The sequence below is a fragment of the Rhopalosiphum maidis genome, chromosome 1 (assembly GCF_003676215.2).
Source record: "Rhopalosiphum maidis isolate BTI-1 chromosome 1, ASM367621v3, whole genome shotgun sequence".
Taxonomy (NCBI): domain Eukaryota; kingdom Metazoa; phylum Arthropoda; class Insecta; order Hemiptera; family Aphididae; genus Rhopalosiphum; species Rhopalosiphum maidis.
In genome coordinates this window covers 15,140,846-15,150,427 of record NC_040877.1, presented here as the reverse complement: position 1 = coordinate 15,150,427, position 9,582 = coordinate 15,140,846, and positions in this window count along the sequence as shown.

Genomic DNA, 9,582 nt, shown 5'->3' with positions numbered 1-9,582 from the left:
CATATTATTATTAATTTAAAAAAATATTTATTCAAAGAATACAAAAACATTAAGTACCTATTCATCGACAAAGGTAATAATAGAATCAACCATACATGAAACTTAAAGCTCTTCAAAATGCAGAGAAAAAATTATTTATCGTACCTGCAAGACTTTTGATATCCACCTTTGTTCCTAATGGTAAACTCATGCACTCCGTTTAAATACGTAATAAACCTACCACACAAATTGACGGTTTTTATGAGAAAGGGCTCAAATCAAAAATTGTTATTTTTCAGGAAACACATTAAACCTTCTAACTTTTTGTCTTTTTAATATTTTTAAATTTTATATTCATAACTATGTCTAATATATTTATTATTATTTTTTCTATTCAATACAATTTTTTTTTTTTATATATATTTATACTAATGACTTACCTATTGCATATACCTCATGTGCCTTAATCATTTTCGCATCATGACATATAACCTACCGCATATGCTTTTATAGGACTTACACCCTTTGACGTAAAATACAATACTATTTCAACTACTTATATATTTATTTGATAACTATGATGAAAGCATATTATTTTTATTGATTTAATTCATATGTTAAATTCAAAATTAATAGCACAGCATTTAATAAAAAAAAAATTGTATAGATATTTTTAGAAAATAAAATTATACGCTTTATAGCAAGTTTATTGAACTAATAAGTTTACGAATTAAAAATACATTTTAAATAATATAATAGTTATAAGAAGCTCTCAAATTAAAATATAATTGCATGGAAACTAGTAATACTCATATACAAAGAAAATAACAATAACAATACTAATTTAATCTTGTTTAAATATTTAAGTATAAAATATTTACAAAATTAACACAAAAAATAATAAAAAAAAAATGTATATAATATAATAAACAATCATGAAACCTCAGTCGAATTCCTCAACTAAAATATGGATCTGTGATATCTCCTTTTGCCTTCAAATTTAGTTGATATTCATGAAAGACATGGGGTATTAATGGCAACAGAGATAAAATATATTTTTATTTTCATTTGTAATTGATGGAGTACCATTACAAGCAATTGACAAAATTACATCATTTATAGTTTTATTAATTTTTATACAGGACAAATCTAACTTTTTTAAAAATAACATCGTCCTTAAGTAAAGTTTTGTAGACATTTTTTTTTCCTTCTTTTATATACACTTTTTGTAGTAGGTAATCATTTTACACTCTCTCTCTCCAAGTTAATTTTTCTTCTTCATTTTGTACTTTTTTTTTAATGATTTTGGAAATTATTGAATTAATATCTTCGACCTTAAACTTAAGTTTTACTGTCCATTGTATTAACTGTAACCAATCATAAGGATGATTTATTGATGACTAGGACCTTTTCGGAGTTTTTTTAATCTTGACTTGGTCAGATTTGCACTCCATTCTAGTGTGTCCAAGGACTATGGATTTATGGTACATAACTGAAATAGATTCACCCTTCTCTAAAAAACCAAAGACACATAACCATAATTATGCTATTTTTGTTCTGCAGACCGCAACAAACGCTACGTATTATTACGTGATTTATTTAAACTGAAAATTTACCTAAAAACTTAAATAAACATGAACCTATTTCATGATTCCTTATTTTAGCTACAAACTCACTCCATAGTCCACATATTATAACAGGAGGCAGCTGAATAAAGAATATTGTATATTTTCATTATTATACGCCCTTGTTACTTAGGATGGTCTACTTGGTCACTATCATCTTCAGAGATTCCCGGAATCATATTAAGATAATAATTATCTAAATAACTATTACTTCTTGTACTTGCATTGTATCATTAACTTCGCTAATTAAGTTATCATGTTCTTGCTTTGATATAAACGTAGTTTGTAAAAAAATTGTATTGTTTTATAAAATAATAATAAATTATTACAACGTATATATTATATAGGATATAATATTAATATAAAATATATACCTATGTTTATTATAATATAATAAATATATTTAAAAAAAAATTCAATTATGAATCAAGCATCATAGTACTCTTCATTACTAACCATTTGAATTATCTATTAAAAATATAATATTAATTGTATAATGTTATTAATTTGTACTTTCCAGTTACCGATTATCATTGACAAAAGTTAACGATTCTTTTGGACATTTTATATAAAATCTAAAAAACTAGGAAATAGATATTAAGAATTACATAATATGGATTTTGGATTTAAACTATCAGCCAAAAACCAAAACCTTTGCAGAACTTACCAGTAATCAAAAAGCTCCCGCTGTTTGCACATATTTCAGATACCTACATTATTACAATTTATTTTTAATTTCAACTCACTAATCAATCCACTAATTACACTTCTTTTTCAGATCTTAATACTCTCATTACCATAGACTCTAATTATTTTCGTCCAATTTGCCATCATATAATCTCATCTACTCTACCTATCGGCTATCATGCCCTCATTATAATATCTTACACATTTCAACTCCGTTTCAGTATCAAGCTTTAATTAATATAACCATATCATCATAAAATATACTTGTAATTAAAATATTGTGTACTTTAGTATATTGTAATTATTATAAGCCATCTTAGTTTATACTTGTAGTTATAAGATAAAAAAAGAAAGAGAAAAGTTTTAATGTAAATAGAAAATTAAAAAGTGACTTAAAGTCCTTTCTCATAAAAATCGACCAAATATTATGATTTATATGCAAACATTCATCCGCTGTGTTTTCCGTGCACGGTAGAAAGGTTCACACCTACATGCTTGTTGAAATTGATTTCTTTCTCCGTCTAGCACATAACGGAATCGCATAAAATTACCTATTCAAACAGGACGTATCGAAATGTCAATCAAACTACATATTATAATACATATACCCACGCGCGCAGTTCGGAGAACAATATTGAGATCTATACATTATACATAATATTATAAATACCATTATATCTATATGCATAATAATAATATTGTGCTATATAAAACGAACACGAACGTTTCGGCGTGGTTGTTCTAACGGAAGTAGATAATAAATAGGTACGTAGATACATAAAATAATAAATAATATTTATTGGCAAAAAAAACAAAATAAAGATAAAATAAACACAAAAATAATTAATTACATCACATATATTGTACAATATACGTACTTACTTTTCTCGTGTAATGTATTTTTTATTCGATATTACAATATTTATAAATTATAACTATATACAAACACAAATACATTTAATAAAAATTAATACAATTAATTTTCCAATCCTAAATTATGAGCGATACCTTGTCGAACAGTCAATCTCTACAGGTTCGTTAGCCTGACAAGCCAAATTCAAACTTTTTAATAACATTAATAATTATTAATCAACAATTTGAAATATTTAACTCAAGTCTTATTTCTGAAATTAATTTTTATTTTTGATGGACTTTATTTTTACTATTATAATAATAAACTAATGGTTTTAAAAATGTATTTATCGATAACAATATTTATTTATTTTGAGGACTTTTGTCAACTTTTAATTCCGGTCACTGAATTTTTTGAAGACATACAATGAAATCCTGTATTATTGAATAAGTACCTAACCTTCATTTGAATATTAAGCCACCTATTCACTTCCTCTATATGATTATTAGTCTTATCACTTTAGAAAGCTCATTTGTGAACTTTCCAAAAATTTGAAGACATACACTTTGTCGTTGATTTCTTTAAACCCTACCTATTTATACTTTATTTTAAACCAGAACCAATGTGGCTGATAGAGAAGTAATACTAACACGGTTTTCTTTTCAAGTTGTCAGTACAATACCATATGAAAAAATGTGTATTATAAAGTATGATATTGAATTCGGTGCTTCAGGGAAATTAAATCAGAATGAAATATAATAAAGAACGATCGATATACTGAAAGCTTATTGAGTACTCGGCATCCCCGTTTCAGTACGTTCGCGGACTACTATACATAAACAATTCACATATTAATTATTATTATAATATAATATAGTATGCATATGAGTCAATCGAGAACAAGGCGCTTCAAAATGAAGAGTGAAGAAAGGTTACGGTCTAAGGTATATAAACAACGTTCAACCATTCATTATTATAAATTATAATACCCAGTGGTGTAAACTAGGTGATGCAAATGCAGCACTTGCACCACCACATCTAAAATGTTTTTGCTACCCCCAAAAAATCATTGAAATATATAATATAATATATAAACAGGTACAAAATTGTAATTTTCATGCATGTATTAGGCATTGTCAATTAAATTATTATTCTATCTATATTCTAAAATAGTAAAATCAAAAACATGATAATAATTCAGTACCTGTCAAATTAGAATCAAAAATAGAATACATAAAACAAAATTACATTCAAAAAGGTTTTCCATTAATTACAGGGACATTAAAAATATGCCAAACAATACCTACTTATTAGTACAACAGGTTGCGAAAGATCTTTTTCTTGTCTAAAGAGGTTAAAAACTTATCTTAGAACGGCTATGGGACAAGAAAGGCTTAGTAGTTTAGCTACTTTGCAGCTCGAAAAAAAGAATAATATTAATTTAGACCAAGTAATTGATGAATTTGATTCGGGATCTGTAGAAAGAGGACGTCGTCTCAACTTAAAATAAATAAAAAAACATTTTTGACTGTTTTTTTATTAATGTTATAATAATAAAGGTTTTACTGCTAAAATAATTCAAAATACATTTATAATTAGGGAAGGATTTTACTTAGGAAGTTGGATTATTAGTGTGTTGGAAATAATTATAAGTTAAAAATATGCCACTGCACCACTAGAAATTGGACCCAATTTACGCCACTGATAATACCCAATATCTTTCAAAAGTTTCATTCAAATAATTTAAGTAAGTATCTACAATATTAATATATACAATGATAAAAATAATTGCACACCGGGGCACGGTACTATATTAGTTACCATGTAATGAACAGAATATTGGCAAAGATTTCAATCATATTAATTAATATATCAAATAAAATAAAGAATGGTGTATGTATTGAATATAGCTTCAAAACAATTTTATCGTTTTTGAAGAGTAGGATTTGGTAGGAGTCGGTTTAATTTAGGTTTCAAAGGTGACCGGTGAGCTTTTAAATTGTTAGGCAACTGATATTCAATTTTTAGCAATTAGTATATTTAAATAGTAAATAATAAAACAAAATAAAATATGAAAAGTTGTTTGGAATTTGTATGACGAGTAGCGCTTTCAATAACTAAAAACTTTAATGTAATCAAAAAGTGTACACGATATCACTATGAATGTGATTTGTGATTATGTTATCAAAGATACTAGCATACTATTAATACTCGGAGAAATAAAGAAGTCGACGGTCAGATAATTAAATAATACTACGGTTGTATATAACTGACAACTGTATATTATATTGTAATTATTGTATTTTATATCATCTTTAGTAGTGCTTTATACTACATAGTTGTTGTGGTTGTTTTCTCAATATAATAAGTGATAAGTGTTAACTTTTCAAGTACAATATTATTAGTTTAACTTATATCAGTGGGGCTGTACATTTGTGAAACACTGCATTATTAAGTTTGTTGTACATTTTTGAGAAATAGCGTTTCAGCGTACATTTTATATTATTTTGTTCGGCCGAAACGATACAGAAACCAAGTTAAAAACTCGAATAACATATTTTATACACGTATATATGATGCCATAATAATATAAGTACGGTCAGGCGCCACTTCACAAAAGTTTTTTATTTCATAATCGATAAAACGATATATTAGATATATGCACGCGTGTGAGTGTAAATGTAAAGTAAAAACAAAAAAATAAAAACGGAGAACGCACAAAACATTTCTCTTTTCGGAACGCGAGAGCGTATATTACTATAAAATCCGGTATGTCCTATATCCGTCCAATCATCCGCGTTCCTTATAAATTATAATATAGGAGTATATAACCTATTATTGTAATTACAATTTTAAAATGGTCGACCATTAAAATCTATGTATTAAAAACACGTTGATGTCGTCTTCCGCGGCAACTAGCTCGGTTAAGTCTTTATTATGATACAAATATTGGTAACAGCGTAATATTTTAGATTTGTATGTCTATACTTCATACAGATCATACCGAAATATCGAGTGTTATCATTTGCCAATAACGAAAATAACTACCAAACTCGGCTTTTATAAGTTACAACCATGTTTATGTATAATATATATATATATATATATATTAGTAATTTTCGAAGTGGAAAAATATGAAGGGGAATTCTAAGTAAATAAAATTAAAATAATTGAATTCAACCTAACTTTCTAACTTGTGGGAAGGGAAGTGAATATAATAATAATAAGTTATATACAGACATACAGTTCATCAAGTTGAATACCAAAAATAAATATCTAGATATATCTTATTCAACACAATTTCGCGAAATAAAAACTACATAAATAATGTATACTAAAAAATATATTTTAAAAAGAACATATACCTATACCATTTTCTAATTCTAATGAAAATAAGTATTATATGTGCTCTCGATAAATAAAAATAATAGATAAGTTTCGCCCTCTCACATACACTCTCAAAATTGAGCATTATATAATATATATTAAAATATTAGAACATACCTATGTCTATTGTCTATACCTATTGGCTATTACACGCATTTACGCATCTATTATAATAGGCTATTATTGTGATATTGAATTCGATGCATAGAAATGTAAACTGAAACATTTCAGGTTCAAATTGAATTAAAACCGGATTGAAAAATTCATTTATTTGTTATCCCAAATAAATTAAGCATTTTCGGGACAATACACCACTAGAGCATATTTTGGTAAGAGTCATAACTATATTAATTATATTGATCTATTAACCTGCAGTGTTAAAGATACAGTAAATTTACGTACCCGACTAGGTAACAAAACAATCTTGACCGAGAAATTTAAAATTGTTGTTTGATTATGCACCTCGATATTGTATCAACTAATGACCTTAAAGTACCACCAAACCACCGAACTTTTCAAAATAAAATCCGGGCTGTTTATAAATGTTTAACTATTTGTTATTCAAGATAGTTATCATTTAATGGTGTTGATCTTCCATCTGTAATACTCCAGTAAAACATAATTTGTGCTACGTATTGTTACACAATGCAACTAATAAAATTATGTAGGTATCCAAAATCCAAAATTGATTTGCTTTATTGTATCTTAATAATTGAATTAAATCACAAAATTCAATTGTATTATCCCCAGTATTATAAAATCTATTGTACTTAAATTGCTTTCCTACCAGCTATCATCTTCAAAATATTCTTATATAATAGCTGATTTTCAAATACCACGTATTTCTACTTTAAAAACTAAAATAACAAAATTTTATAGTAAAATTATGTTTATTAAATATATTATGGTAAATTCGTGCAATATTAACGCGAATAACATGTAATCTGAAAAATACATAATTTCTAGAATGGGACCACTTAAAAAGTATAAACTTCACATTTCAAATTTAATTTTTAAGTACTTAATTAAATTATTATAAAAGCTCAATCAACAATAACTTTTATTTTTTATAGAAATATATAATAGTTTATAGGTGGTTTTATTGGTTTTAGTCTACACTTTTTAATCATATACTTTGCGCTTGAATAAGCTCCCATGGTGACAGTAATAGATTTATTATTATCTACTTATAAATTATAACACTATGTTTACCTAATTAAAAAGTATATTTATACTGAACTTTTTTATGTTAACAAAAAATTAGAGTGTTGAAAAAGAATTTTGAGCCCGTACAATCCTCTACTACGTACATAACTATCATTTCCTACCAGCAGAGTAGTTCTGAGCTTTCTTTCTACCGGAATTGTGCACGTATCACTGAAAAAAATAACATCGTAGAAAATTCTGTCCACAGATAATATACAATATAGTAATAAATTATAATTTTAACAACACGAAAGTAAATAATAATGTACATATTTGAAACCGAAAAGCGTGGAAATAGACTTGTGATTTTGGAAAATGAAAACAGAAGCTTGCGATAAAGTTTTAAACATTCGTAATATTCATTATTCGTTTCTTCTTGTAGAATTAGCAAAATCATAATAATTTCAGAAAAAATATGGATATATAATATTTAGGTATACGCAAAAGAAAACTTATAACCAGGATAATCTTACACACGCACCGTCAACAGGTTATCGAACAGTATTTACCTCAGAATAATATTATACTTGTATAATATTTTAATTTCTATAGTTGACCTTATATTTAACTTATTTCGATCATAAAAGTAAAATTATATATTATTATATCTATCGTATTTTATGATTTTCAGATTGAAATCGCGTAAATTATTGTTATTGGTGATTTAACGTTAGGTAATATTATCTATTTACTATGATTACTATATTATTATTATTAAACCGATAATGTAACGTAAAAACGATTCCTATTTTTCGAATTCGGTTTGTTATCCAAGTAGAAAGAGTAATAATGCAATATACAAAATGCAATATGCAGTATGTATACACAATATATAAGTGGAGATTTTCTATATAAACGATTTGAAGTCACCGCGCGGCGGTACATATAGCTAAAACGATGTGCGTTAAAACGAGAAAGAATGTAATAATAATAATAATACGAAAAACAACAAGCACCTACCTATTACGTCACTAGGTTCTTATAGTATAGAAAGTCAATTGCCCGGCGCGGGGTAGAGAAAGTGCGAGCCTTAACCCGACGACGACTCTAATAATAATCACTATTTATATACCCACGTACATAATGTAATATACGGATGAGAGATACGCATCACGATGACTGTGTCTTGGCGATCAGCCGCAGGGCGCCAAGCTACGTAAGTATCGTGTGCATCGGATACATTTAACACTCATTGGAACAACAACAATAACGACACAATTATAAATATTATCAATAACAGTAAGACTTGAGACGTGCTTACACAATTATTGCGCTTATATCTGGTTCTTACCGCGGTCCACCACGTATTTATTATTACTATTATAAGTAGTTACTGTTATATACAAAATGTATTATGAGTTACTTACATTCACGTCAATCACCAATCATTTTTTTCGGGATTTAGTATGTATCATCGATTGTTAGTTTAAAGAGGATTTAAATGTAAGTACCTCTATTCGACGTATTATTTTTTAATTTTATTTCCACCTTATCAGTCGCTAATTGTCACGGCGTTACAAATAACATCATTAATGTCTTTGCCTCCGAAACCAGTGCTACATCGAGTTCGTAATGTAAAACACAATATTGTTATAACGTTGTAAATATGATTTTCAGAATAAGAGTAGAAAAATAAGGGCAATAACATAAATATACAATAGGCAACAATAGACATTAAAGAAAAAACTTAAAACTTTTCGAATCAACTAGTATAATCTGCCTCTGAAAGAACCTCAGTGCATGTGCCGCCGTGGTGGGAGTATTATAAGTTTAACCTTTATAAATATAGTGTGCTGCAGCTGCACAAAAGAATAAAATACGATATAAATTACTCACTATATATCG